Raw genomic sequence first — 14907 nt, 5'->3', positions numbered from 1 at the left:
CAGTGATGAAAATGCAATTCTGAGGTCATACACTTCTGTTGATTGGCTGCTTGTGAACTTGTGGGCACAGGGTGCCTGTTGACGGGAAAGAGCAAATAACAGAGGTTCATGCTTGAAGCTGTGTGGGCTATAAGGCAATTACCATTTGCTTCCCCTCTAATATCAGCACTTAAATGGAGGTAAACTATGGCCCCTCCATATTCATTCAGCAGCCGTAAATACCATCATCCTAAGCCTTTCTATTGGTAGAACTTGTCAAAACATTCCATGCAGGGTGATTATAATCAATAACCAATGTAATGAACAAACTCAGATTTCCTTTTGAAAAAATGTCAACAAAAGTGGCACTGGTGTTTAAGTAAACCTCTGCCTTGAGTAATAAAGCTATTAGAAATATCTTCAAAGGTAAGCTTATCCAATACCTGATCTTAATATTAACTGTTGATCTTAGCCTAAATGATTGATTGATTGATTGGAGTACTTATAGAGCGCAACTATCACCCTACGGGCATCTTGGCGCTTGCATTGGGAACCCGTCCTGGTTTTTCCCTGTAAGATAACCCGTACTGGGCATCCCCAAGGTGAAAGCCAGGCATCCCGCCGCGGGGGGCCGTTGTGGAGATTAAGCAGGCTTGTTGCCCAGAGCTGCATAGTGTGAACTCGTGCTTAGAGTGGGCACCGAAACGAGAATTATCGAGTCTGTGGACAATTGGGTTCTGGACCCTGCCGCGTCGGGAATCGAACCCAGGTCCCGGGCCTGATCTCTGCTTCAGGGTATGCCTCCTCTAACCAGTGAGCTACACTTCTCCACAATCTCCTTTCTAACTTGATATCAACCAAAGTTTATTGCTTACTATTTAACTGACTAACATAAACCCAAATCTGATTCTAACTTTAACTCACCACTAACGCAGACCTTGACTAGTTTTGTGAATACCATCACCATAAACCAATCATAACCCCGGATGTATAATTTCCCTGATCCCATCCCAACCTTGACTTTATTGTCCTCATTAACTAAAAACCCCATTTATCAGTTTGTCTGATGTAAATTTTAATGTGATCCTTTCCTCTATTTATCAACAAAGGAGGGACGGGAACCAAGTTTATAAGGTCCTGCTCACTGGCTCCCAAGGGAGATCAATAACAAAAAGGTGAGCAGTTCCTGGGGGACAGAACCTGGGACAGGCAGGTCTTTCTTCGTAATGCCCTCACACACCCCAAAGGATGTCATGCTTCATCATTTGGGCATTTGCCCCTCGTCGGGCTGGCGCTGCAATGTCCGATGGGCTCCCGAAACTGGGGCTCTTTATCGGGGATCTTTTGAAGAAGCCGTTGGGTGCGTATGGGTGTGAGGTCTGAGTAGTGCACGGGTATAGTGGGTTAAAAAGGTTCAGAGCGGTCCTATTCTAGTGAATTTTATTAATTAGGTAGCTCTTGCCTGGTTAAAAATGGTGAAGGTACCCTTGTGTTGGAGCAATGTTCCTAAAGGGCTGAAGTGGTGTGAAAGGTCAACATGTTTCGTGCCCTAGCTGCCCCTGAACCCATTTTTCTTACCTCAGCTGTCATTTATTTTACATACAATGTTTTTTTTAATATTGTGGTTTGTTAAACATTGTTTGGTCATATGTATTTTTTCATGGTAAGAGTGCAGATATTACTGCTACCATAGGGACTATTGTTCTTTGGAAAGTACATATTACCCCAGATCCCGATGGATCTCAAGGTTTCCTTTGCCCTTTAAAAACAACATCACTGACAACAGCGCATATAACATCACCAGTAACATCTGATGGCCACACATTTTGTGTATAGTGGTGTGCTATAACTGAAGGATTTCAGGGGGTTTACGGTATTGAAAGTGAATCAAACCATCACTTTAACAGTGTTTCAGTGTATATAGAAGTGGCTCACAATTTTCTGTTGGCTCACATTTTGCTGTTATGGTAGCTAAGCAAGCTGGCAGGTATAATGGTGCTCCAGAATTGTCAGAATCAACCACATTGGCCTCTGAGGGACTTTGCATGGAACCAAACTCAGTAATTCACAGCTATGCAAGCAAGAGGAACTTCTTTAGAATCATATGCCAAAAACTAAATTGTTCAAAGCAAAACCGTGGATAATGATTTACTTTGTTTACTGTTATTATCAGTTTAGCTTCCATAGCTATGCCAACATGTATTCCATTTCAGTAAGCCTATATGAAAACACACATTATCTTTCCTGCATGTCTGGATTTTTTATATTATGCCTACTTGTCTGTAAATGTGTAATCAATTGAATACTTGATCTATTTTAACTATTCATTATACGTATATTAAACCCTTAAAATAAATTCAAATATCAATAACAATTCTTTATTTGAATTAAAATAGAACATTTCGTTTATCGTATTTGGACAATGTATACTCGGCTGCTTGCTCTAGTCATTATACGCTGAAACAAAATCTTCCTCCAATGTGAGTCACCTTTCTTATAGCTCTCTCTTTTTTCATCTCTCTGTTCTGTTTGTAAATATACAAGTTATTGAGAGGGAGCAGTTATACATGCCTTTCTCTTCAGCCTTTCTGGGTAACTTTCGGGCAACACAACAGCAATGGGACTGGGAATAGATTGTCACCAGGCCACAGAGTGCTTAATAGTTAAAGAACAGGGCATATTTTGCCCTCATCATGGGACCAAGGTTTCTCTTGTACAGTGGCGTAACATAAGACCCCGCAACACCCTGCAGTGCGGGGGAGGACTTGAGCTCCATGGGGTCCCCTCAGCACAGTACACTGGCCAGAGAGCTCCTGGCTGACTCCGGAGGGGGGCCCCATCCGTGTACTTTGCATGGGCGCCCCCTCAAGTTTCGTTACACCACTGCTCTAGTGCTGACCTCTTTGAGATTTGTATAGGATTATAATACCTTCATCAGCTTCAGCCCAATTATTTCAGGGAGAAAATGCAGGTACTCCCAAGGCTGGGCTTACATCCCCCCCACCTTCCAAACAAAGTAAAAGAGGGGAGCCACGGGCAATGGCCAATGGGCCAAGGGAGCCGCGGGTCGAAAAGGTTTGGGAACCACTGGATTAAGGAATACTGGTTGCTCTCATTTTACTCTGCCTTTCTGTAGAATTATATTAAGGTGATCACTTCTCCTGAATAGGAGGGAAGGACTTGAGTTCTATCACACAGGAGGTTAGACAACATACACACTTTTATAAACAAAAGGGATTGCTCGCATGGAATACTGACTAAAAATAGATGGAAAGGACAGTAAATCAGTTGAGTATCTGTTTACTTTTATTAGCCCATAGTCGGTTAGTTAGATAGAACTTTTACATGTATAATCCTAGCAATATGATTATGCACAGAAAACAATAAGTTAGACAGACATACGGTATCCATATTTGTGCATTATACATTGTGGTGTACATTTGTCCCATAACCAATGAGCTCAAATAACAGGGTAACATTTTTTAAAAAAATTTTTAAGCCAACATCTACATTAATTTTAGGAGTAATATGCCAGTTAATAGGTATTCTGCAATACAGTGTGGATAATGGTTAGTTTTATAGGTTTGACTATGCAATTTAGGTAAGGCTGGGGGTACCAGGCCATGTCACTTTTGGTCAAAAACCTGGGATTATTTCTGTTTTCTATTTTTTTTTAAACTGGAAAATGGATTGGGAAGAAGAGGAATCTGACATTAGAGCTTATTTCTTTGACTAGTTTGTCTTTAGTGAAAACACACAAATATGCATACCTTTGTATCAGTAACAACAAAAGGAGTAAACTGAGTGACCCGACCGGGAGCAAGATGGCGGCGGTGTAAAACTTCGCTGTGGAGCCTCTGTCTTACCCTCCCACACTGGCTGAGAAACGGAGAACCTCCCTATGGACCAGATGAACTTACCTAATGCTGCTGACTCCGGGCAAGACTATTGGTAGCACCGCGGTCTCCATTCCAGCTGCGGAGTCTCTGGGGGCCGGCTGCTACACGGAGACGGAGACGAGAGCATCGAGACGCGGAGCGTCAGAGGACACGCCCATACAGGCGGCGGGATCCCTGCGCTGTTCCGTTAGAGGCTGGGCTGAGCTCCTGTTGGCGGCAAGTAGCAAAAATATCAAGACAGCACAGAGAGCTTTCAAAAGCTGGTTTTCAGGCACAATCTTTTGTATAATGCCTCCAAAATCGATGCAGCAACCGCGTGAGCAAAAAGAGTCTGCTGGGATTAATCCGGCTCTGATGTCCCCTGCAAACATGGAAACACCAGTAGGTAAGCCCCTGGAGAATCGAATTACTAAAAAACAAGACTTGGGGGCTAAGCGGAGGGCGCCTCATGATAGAAATCAATGAGCTGGCAAAAAAGGTGGCATACCAATGGTTGTAGAAGAAGGAAAGGGGACACAGGAAAGTAATACTATAAATAATACACCAACAGCACCCGAGATGGAGCGATAATCACAGAGTAGAACTTGGTCAATCTGCTACCTAATCTGGACCCAGATAATAGCACATTGGGTATTGATCATTCTTCTGCTGCGGCAGGGCCACGAGAGTCACTGGCCGCTAATTATCTTAGTAAAGATACACCCCGTGATCAGAGGCCGGAGATTCAGGATGTAGGATCTAACACTCCAGCTTTAATACAGGTACCTCTACCTGTTGTGGTAGAAGACCCCCATGCTCTAGGTTACAGGGTTGGAGGCATTTCACATGAGGATTTGGGCGCTGGTATCATGCCTGACAAGCCAACTGTAATGGATACTATTTCTGAGGCTACTTCAGATGGCCCGGATAAATTCTATTCTTTGACGGAGAAATCCCGATCAAGGACCTCTGAATCAGAGGTAGCATTCAGCGATTCAGATCATATCGACACTACCTCAGGGTCTAGTACAGTTGAAGCACCCGAAACAACTCGGAAGCGCCATAAAAACTTACGGAGGTCTACAAAAGGGGTTAAGGGCCCTAAGGAGACTCAAAAAAAGAAAAAGAATGGTGCTTCTGGCCTAAAATGGGATTACTCAGACACTGGTATGATCGGCCCTCTTGAACAAGCTTCAAGCTTGGGTGGCATTCCTCCTTTTTCTGAACAGCTAGGGGAACCTATAACAATGGATAAATCGATAGCAAGCCTCATTTTGGAGACTATTAAAGATCATCAGGCAGAGGCTAGAGCAGATGGGAAAAAGACAAGACAGGGCACAAAAAAACTGGAAGGGGCTATCCGAAAAGTAAGCCGTACATGTGGCGAAATTTGTGAAAGGTTGGATTCTATGGAATTAAGAACTGTCGCTGTTGAGAAAGATCTGGCGGCTGTGAGAGAGCAAACAAAGACCCATGAAACTCAACTGTCTTATGTAATGTGGAAACTGGAGGACTTAGAAAACCGCCAGCGCAGAAATAATCTTCTAGTCCTGGGGATTAAGGAAGGCATGGAGGGGGAAGGTATTCGGGGGTTTATGTTAGGTCTCTTCAAGGAGTCCTTCCCAGAGCTCATCGGCTGGGATTGGGATCACGAGATCCAGAGAGTACATAGGTTCCCCTTTGTTCGCCATAACATGCCTAATAGAGACTCTGGCCAACCAAGGGCAATCTTGGTATTTTTTGGTAACTTTTCTTTGAGACAGGCCATCTTTGAGAAAGCCCGTCCGGAGACTAGACGACAGTTTAAAGGGGCCTCCTTTTTCGTACATCCTGATTTCTGCCACATAACTGTGGAGCGCAGATGGCGCTTAAGGCAGTTAATCAAGCCATTTCAAGATTCTGGGTTTGAAGATTTCTTGTTGGCCCCAGCAAGGTTAAAAACGATTGTTAAAGGGGCTGTTAGATTTTTCACGTCCGAAATTCAGGCTAAAGAGTATCTGGTACAAGCTCAGGGGGAGAAGAAAAAGACTTGGGAGGAATATTTTCATTTTTTTTTTTGTAAATATAGTTGACTCTGAGCAGCATAGGGAGTAGTATGCTTGGTTAAAGGAAAGGGAAGGGGGAAAAAAAAGGGGGGGAAAAGAAAAAAAACAAAGTGGGGGTGCTGGAGGTCCCATGGCGCTCAGCGTTCGCCCTGTCATACAGACCGGTGTGGTCTGGCTGCTCTGACATGGAGGGGGTAGGGGGAGGGCTGTAAGGCTCAAGGGAGGGGGGGGGTAAGTGTGGGTGGGAGGCACTGGGTTTTCCTTTGGTGTTGAAAGCAAACCACAGATAAAAAAATTGATGTACTTTTTTTGTAAGTTTGTGTTACTTGAAAGTAATCTGGAAAAAAAATTGAAAGGCACTAAGTGAGTAAGGGGGAAAATGATATACAATTTTCATGATGATTTTATACAGACACTTTTGATTGAGATTAATAATTTGTATATGAACTGTATGATCATTTCGGGGGGGCTGTGTGTTAATGATCATAGCTAAACTGCGTATCGCAACTGTAAATATTTGTGGCCTAAATGACGGGGCCAAGAGAAGAAGAATCCAAGAAGATATTAAAGTTTTACATGCAGACTTGATCTGTCTCCAAGAGACTCATATAGCTTGTAATGATTATAAAATATTAGATACGCTGGGCTTTAAGCTAATGGCTTATACAACACAAGATGTTCGGACTAAAGGGGTGGCAATTTTGATAAAAAATAAAAATATTACAGGAGTGAGAAAAAATGTGGATAAACAAGGTAGATGGATAATTATAGAAGTTAAAGTGGAACTGGTTTGTTTACTTTGTGCTCAATCTATGCCCCTGTTTTAGATGACCCTTCGATGCAAAATTTTCTAGCTATGAAGCTTCCGTCCTGGCCTGAACCTTATATAATTTGTGGTGATCTTAATATTAATGGAACAAAATATGTGACCAATCAAGCAGTGGGAATAAATAGGAATCGCAAACCTCAATCATCTAATGCACTCAAAAATCTGATTAAAGACATTGGCTTAGAGGATGTGTGGCCTAGTTTGAGAAATTCAGAGTTTGGATATACTTACTTCTCTGCGCCTCATCTTAAATTTGCTAGACTGGACTATTTTTTGGTGTCTCCCTCTCTCATGAAGGATGCTAGGATTGAAATATTTCCAAGGATAATGTCAGATCATAATCCTTTGTTTTTTGAATTTCCCGTGTCAGGAGTGAGAGTAGGACAGAATAAGTGGACCTTTGAGAGAGCATTACTCACTGACCACGATTATGTGAGTCATATGAAACAATGGATTGTTGAATTTTTTAATTTTAATAAAGATAGTGCAGCCCCGGGAATAATCTGGGATGCCTTTAAAGCCTCTGTGAGAGGAGAGACTTTGCAATATAGTTTGATTAAGCAGAGAAAGAGTTCAGAACAAGTTAAAGATTATTATCAGAAAATTGCTCTTTTAGAGACGGAATTGATTGAGACCGTTAATAAAGGTGGGGATCTCACAATGGTCACTGATTTGATAATGGTGACCAAAGCTTCTCTGAATGATTTTTATTTGGATAAAACAGCTGGGAAGTATCTGGTGAAAAAGCAACAATGTTATGAGTACAGTGAGACAGTTGGTCGAATATTAGCAGTTAAGGCGAGGCAACAAATAGCTATGGGTCATATTAAACGGATCAGGAATGTTCAGGGAGATGTAGTCACGGACCCCATAGAAATTAAGGAAGCCTTTAAAAAGTATTACGAAGAGTTATACACTGCTGCTGATATATTAGAGGAAACAGAGAGGTCATATGAAAATGAATTCTTACCTAAAATAAAAATATCTCAGGAGGAAGCTGGGTATAGAAATTTCGCAGGAGGAGCTTTATTTAGCTGTACAAGACCTTCCATCAGGCAAGGCTACTGGCACGGATGGCTTACCACTAGAATTTTACAAGATTTTTTTTAGCGATGTGGGGCCTGAGGTACTGGGTCTATTTAAGGAAGTTAGGAATGGGGCAGCACCACCAGCATCTTGGGGGGCCGCTAATATCATTATTTTTGTTAAAAAGGGGAAGGATCCTTTGAACCTGGGTTCTTATAGACCCATCACATTATTAAATAGTGACACAAAGTTATATTCTAAAATATTTGCATCCCGTCTTAACAAGATCATGCCACAAATTTGTGACAGCTTGGCAACATGGCTTTATTCAAGGGAGAGGGACGGACGATCATATTAGGAGCCTGATTGCTTTATTTGATGCAACAGATGTTTTAAGGAAACCTATGGCTGCTGCTTTTTTAGATGCCGAGAAGGCTTTCGACCGCGTCTCATGGAAATTTCTTTGGAAGTGTTTGGCAGCTAATGGGTTGGGGTCGGAGTTTATCACAGCCATTCAGGTATTATATTGAAAACCTACTGCTCGTTTACAAATGATGGGAGGGGAGTCTGACTCATTCTTAATAGAAAGAGGAACAAAGCAGGGTTGTCCTTCCTCCCCTTTGTTGTTCACGTTATATATAGATCCGTTTTTGCGCTGTCTGGAGTCTTCCCCTAATATCTCCCCAATCACGCTGCATGGCTGGGAGGTTAAAATAATGGCATATGCCGATGATGTAGCAATAATTCCATCAGAGCCTGATAGAACTATGGCAGAAGTTGAGTTATTGGCTGATCGTTTTGGTTCAATCTCAGGCTATCGGCTGAATAGAGCCAAGACTCAGATCTTGGCCAATAGATATACTACTATTGTCGATAGTAGGCTGGTTGATGAGGCTACATATCTAGGGATACATATAAAAGCTACGGTTGATGATATTATCGATATAAACCGTACCCCTATAATTGGAAGAATAAAAAAAATGATACGTGCCGATGGGATAACTTAAAACTATCTATAATTGGCCTATGTAACCTAGTTAAAATGACCATTTTGCCAAAATTATTATATATTTTTCGTACGATCCTGCTTGAAATATCTAACGATTGGTTTAAATTAATTGAGCTGTAGGTCTCTAGGTTTATATGGTCATACAAACGCACACGGAGATCGAATATTTACTTATCCCTGCCTAGAGACAAGGGAGGTCTTGGTCTACCTAATTTTAAACTTTATTATTTAGCAGCTTCTTTGCAGTATTATTGGCCACTTTTTGGCGCAAAAAAAAAAAGGAAACAGTAACAGACTCTAATTCTGTACCATCAGTTTTTGAATATTTAATCGGCCCATGCGCCAATGGTTGCCTATTAAAAATCTATGAACCTAGCTATTACAAGAAGGCCCGTTTTAAGACTTTGCTAGCGGCATTCCGAAATTGGACTGGTATTAGGAAGAAAATGGGGATTGGTAGATACAGTAGATATACACCATTGATAGAAAATGAGCAGATGCCTGAGGCTTTGTCAGACTGGCATCTACAGAGATGGGATAAACTAGGGGTTCATAGGATATGCGATCTTTTAAAAGGAGAACATATTGCATCCTTTGAAGAATTGAGGATTAAATTTAATATAGATCATCGAGATTTTTTTAAGTTCTTACAAATAAGAGACTTCCTTCTTAAAAAAGCTGGTGGTGCGATGGGATTTTTATCTATACCACTTATGGAAGTCCTAAGTCATACATCTAAACTTTCAATTTCTTCTCTTTATAGTCTATTACTTGGAAATGCTACGGATGATCTTGAAAAACATGTATTGAAATGGCAGGCTAGGATTGATGTCATAGATTCATGCTTTTTAAAGTCTATAGAAATGGGCAATCTGGTTTTAAAGTCTGCCAATTTGCGGGCACAACATTATAAGACTTTGTTTGATTTGTATATTACGCCCGCGAAAATTGCTAAATGGGGGGGTACAGAAGCAGATATAACCCATATTTTTGCAACATGCCCCATTTTGGATCTATTAAGAAGAGAAATTACAACATTTGTGTTGATTGTGCTGAAAAAAGAAATTCTGCTTTCTCCTCAGTTAATGATGCTTGGGGTAACGACACAAGATAGTCATAATAATTAATTTTTATTTATATCTATTGCAGTGTTTAGACTATGTACTGCTTCAGCTTGGCTTGATCCCTCTCCCCCTACTTTTTTGCAATGGAAAACACGGTTGGTTCATATTTTTAATCTTGAAAGAGCACTTTATGCACAAAAGGGTAAAAAGAACAGAGAATTAGGAATGAAGATTTGGAATCAATTAAAAGACTGGGTGGATGAACTGATCCAGAAATCTGATTAGAGTATATTCTTTTTTTAAGCATAGTATGACTTATTTCTTGTTTTCGTTTTCCTTTCTTCCCACCGATGTTGATACTTTCTTTCTTTCGATGATGATTATTGCTAGAACAAAAATGTGGATAGAAAATATGTGTTTTTACTTTCTGCATTTTTTTGGGAAAAATTTTAAATAAATTTAAAAAATTTAAAAAAAGGAGTAAGCTGAGTAATGGAAATAAAACCTTGATTATGAGGATCACAGTAAAAAGATTTGGAGTAGATTGTACCTAAAAGTATTTCATTTAAAAGGCAGGAGATATATTGTGCTTGTTGTGTGCAATTAAAAAAGTCATGGAGGTGCCATTAATTTGAAAACAATCGATGTAGAACTTTCAACTGGTGAAAGGAAACAAACAATATATGAGTCACTCATGTCAGGTGAAGTCAAAGGTTCCTTAAAAGCTTTCAGATTGCAGCCAAAAAGGAATCAACGTTATTTGAAAAATGGTTTGATCTCGAGGTACAAAACAGATTGGGAGAGAAGGAAACTCGCCGGTCACGTGAGACGCAAGGTGCGGACGAGCCCTGTCTTCTTAGATAAGCCTGTCTTTGGCTCGGTGTTTGGTTGGGGTACCTCAGTTCCTGGTTGGGGTATCTGCAATTGAAAACCACAGTCAACAGGAGGAATAATTTGACCCAATTACATCAGACGAAGGAATGATATCATCACTATAATATGATAGGAATTGTAGTTCTGAAATTGAATTAAGAGTTCTGTGAGGATTAATTCCTGTGTTAAACATGGATTTAGATGGACAGTTTTACAGATGAGAATAGGGAGTAAAAGGAAAAAGGAAGTGAATGCCAATTAGCTGTTTTGCATCTCTGAGATCTCGTTTAGACCTATAAGAAGAGCGTCAAATCTTAGAATTAGGCTTACTCCTTTTCGCAGCAGTAGGGCTTCGAGATCGCCTCCTCTCGGATTCTTGGTGATCACAATCAAGACAGTCCATTTTATTTCACTGACTTTATGAGAGAGCTCTATAAATGTTTCACCATAGTCGTGTTAATGTTTTATAAAGGATTCTAGACTTATGAGGAGTTATGCGTTTCCAAATTTTTGGGTTGTTTTAACTGATGTATGATTTGTCACACCGGCATAGTATCCCATATATCAAAGTTTTAATTTTACAATTTGAGAATTGTGAATGCACTCATTTTCCCAATTTGAAGTCTGAATGTGCTGCCTTCTACTATTTGTTCACAAGTAGAACATTCTCTACATTTATGGTGCTCTTGCATTGGTTGGGTACTCCAGTTATTCCCCTAGGGAGTTTTTGTCATTGATTCCATCACTGTATGGGCTTGCACCAGATGGTATTTTAGTCCCCAATCTTTTTTTAAAGCAAATAGCAGTATGTCTGATTAACAGGTTAAAATTGACAGAATATGCTAGCTCTAGTTGATGATTCTTTTTAAAACCATTGTGTTGGAGCAAAATGTTGACAAATAATCTTGTCTGTCTCTTTATTGTGTCTTCTTTCTAGAGGAGTGTTCTGCAGTGTAACCTGTGCACTTTTAAGGGAATTTTTAATCAACTTTTTTGAATGGCCTTTCTAAATAGGTTTTTCAGATCGTTGGCTAGTGCAATGGAAATTATGTGATAATATCTCCTCCTTTTTTGTACAAAAAATTGAGAGGATTTATCAAAATATCATCCTTTCTAATACTCTTACTCCTATTCCTGTGGAGATCACATTACACCCCAATAGTGAAGGACCTCGTCTGACTACATTTCCTGCTATTACCATCACAGAAGTGCAAACACTCCTGGAATGCACCAGATCTGGATCCCCCCTGGACACTATCCCTGCTAAAATCTCTTCTAGATTTGCGGCTCAGCTGGCGCGCCCACTTTGCTCTATAATTAGCACTTCTTTAAAATCTGCTAGTCTTCCTCAAAGGTGGAAACACGCCCACATTTTTCCCATCCGCAAAAACTCTAACATCTCTCCTGAGGAATTGTCAAACTATCGCCCGATTTCGTTGCTTCCGCTACAGAGCAAGATGACGGAGAAACATATCAATAAGCACTTATCTGCTTTTCTTGAGTCTTCTAGTGCTCTGGATGTTTCTCAGTCAGGGTTTCGTGCTAAACATAGCACTGAGACTGCCTTGGTGGAGGTGATGGATAATATCAGAATGGCTCTGGATCAAGGTCAAGCGGCACTTCTGGTGCTGCTTGACCTTTCAGCAGCATTTGATACCATTTCCCACCAAGTTCTCTTGCATAGATTATTAGAGCTTGGCATCAACGGATCTGCATTGAGTTGGTTGTCAGATTTCTTGTCCAACCGTACTCAGGCAGTGTCAATGGGTCCTTTTACATCTGCTTGCACACAGGTTATCAGAGGCGTCCCGCAGGGCTCATGTTTGAGCCCTACTTTATTTAACATCTATGTGACGACCCTGGCTAAACTGATGAGGGACCTGGGGTTTAACCCCATCTCTTACGCAGATGATACCCAACTCCTCCTCACCTTCGACAAAAGGAGATCAGCATACAAACCATCTTCTCTCAGGGTATGATGGCTATTGCCTCCTGGAAGAAAACCAACTATCTCCAGCTAAACTCTGAGAAATCTGAGATTCTGCTGTTCGGAGGTGCTGACATTTGTTGGTCACCTAGTTGGTGGCCGGAGGAGCTGGGTAAAGCCCCTGCCCCTAAAGAGGTAGTTAAAAATCTGGGCATTAGGCTTGATAAAAAACTTACTTTGCAGACCCATGTTAATACAATTGCTGGGTCTTGCTATCACATTTTAAGTTTACTTAGAAGAGTTTTTCCGCTGCTTCCATTTTCTACCAGGAAGACTCTAATTCAGGCTTTGCTCATGAGCAAGATCGACTATTGTAATGCTCTTCTTCTCTCTGCTCATGTTGCCTCATTGGACAAATTGCAGGTTATTCAAAATACAGCTGCTCGTCTGGTAACTGATTCTCCTGCCAGAACCCCCTCTCTGCCTTTACTGCATGAACTACATTGGTTGCCAATCAGAAAAAGAGTGCAATTTAAAACAGGCTGCATGATTTTCAAGGCTTTAAACAAGCTTAGCCCTCGTTATCTTACTAGGAAACTGAATGTATATAACCCTATATCCTCACTTAGATCAGGATCTAAAAAACTTCTCTCTGTCCCTAGAATAAATAAAGCCCGTTCTGGTGGCAGGGCGTTTTCGTACCTGGCTCCTATGTTTTGGAACAGCCTTCCCCAATACCTTCGCACGGAAATGTCCCTCCTCCGTTCAGAAAGCTGATGAAAACATATCTTTTCTAGGTCAAGATAGTCCGCTGTTGCAAGCGCAGAGATACCCTTCGGGGTGATTCAGCGCTATCTAAAATTATAAAATCAAATCAATCAAATCAAATCAAATCGTCTTTTTGAGTGAAGTTACGGTGAATCCTAAGGAAATGCCTATATGGGAGGTTGTCCCTCAGACTTCTGGGATAGTAGCTATCGGAGCTTAAAGCATTGTTTTAGTCTGTTGTTTGTTTTAATAAGGAAATGCCCAGTGTGTTTTCTGTTTCATAATTGATGGTGTCCTAAAAGTTTATATATGTCTTGTTTTTTGACATGTTGATTTGAATGTCTTGTGAACGATTGTTCAGCCAATCGCAAATGTGGTTTACCCGCCTATATGCAAATGACATATACCTTACCCACAGGGATAGGTTATCCTTAAATATAATTTTTCATACACTTTCTCTTCAAACTGTGCTGTGAATAAAATTACTGTCTCCAGTGCAAAAGAATAATCTATAGTGGTGCCTTTGATAAATATTTCTTCAATGAAGAGAAATAAATTATTTTTCAATGCAATTGTTCCTATAGAGAGGAGGACATTTGGTGGCACACAATGTGGTCACTACCTTCAATGTATAGATCTATTATTTTCAATGCTTTGTCCTGTGGTATACTTGTTTATAATGACACTATATTGAATGAGGCTAGCCATTGTGTATTTTTACTAAAGGCTAGGCCCTCTACTTTCATAATGAATTCCAGTATATCTTGGCTATATGACTGCACTGTTGGTGTAAAGGGTCAAAGCAAAGTATCAACATATTTGGATATTGATTCAAAACGTGTTTGACAACCTGAAGAGATCAGTCTTCTGGGTGTCTTTTGAACCTCTTTATAGATTTTTGGAAGGAGATATAGAACTGGGGTACAAGGAGAATTATTTCACAAAACTTGCAACTTCTCTGGGCCAATGAAGCCTTCATCAAATTCACTAAAGTATCTTGAATAAATCCTCTTAGATTTGTTGTTAGTTTCTGATAGTATGCTTGGTTGTATACGTGGTGGTGCCATCCTCGTAGGTACTTCTCTCCTCTTTTGTTTGCTGACTTTATAACAACCATCTTCTTGTTTCATATTTGCTTTAATTTGAGAATATGACAGATGAGGTTTGTAGCATTCTGTTTTTGTCTCTAATTGAATGATGGCAGAATTTTTTTTTTCCCAAAAATGAGTTCTTCATTAGCATCTCAATTGTTAAGGGAAGGAAAGTAGATTTGTTTCGGAGTCCAGATATTGTGATGCTTCCATTAGTGTCCTTGGTATAAAAGAAAACTTTGAGGCTAATTTTTTTAAATAGTTACAAACCTTCACTTTTTAGTCAAACAAAATCTGTCCAAGATAATAGTTGGAAAGAAAGTACTTTAGTCAAGACATCTACTAGGTCTTTTGATAGTGGTAGTTTGGAGAGATAATAATTTCCGCAAATTTTCACTCCATGCCTCTTGCACTGCTT

General features: G+C 40.4%; 1 protein-coding gene across 1 annotated transcript in view; it reads left to right on the top strand.

The window, feature by feature from the left end:
• KCNAB1 (potassium voltage-gated channel subfamily A regulatory beta subunit 1) overlaps positions 1–14907 on the top strand; it is an 822927-nt gene that overhangs the window by 530226 nt on the left and 277794 nt on the right. The window lies entirely within an intron of this gene.

Source organism: Triturus cristatus, chromosome 11 (assembly GCF_964204655.1).
Source record: "Triturus cristatus chromosome 11, aTriCri1.1, whole genome shotgun sequence".
Lineage (NCBI taxonomy): Eukaryota > Metazoa > Chordata > Amphibia > Caudata > Salamandridae > Triturus > Triturus cristatus.
Note: the sequence above shows the minus strand (reverse complement) of the source record. Positions and strands in the feature narration are given on the sequence as shown.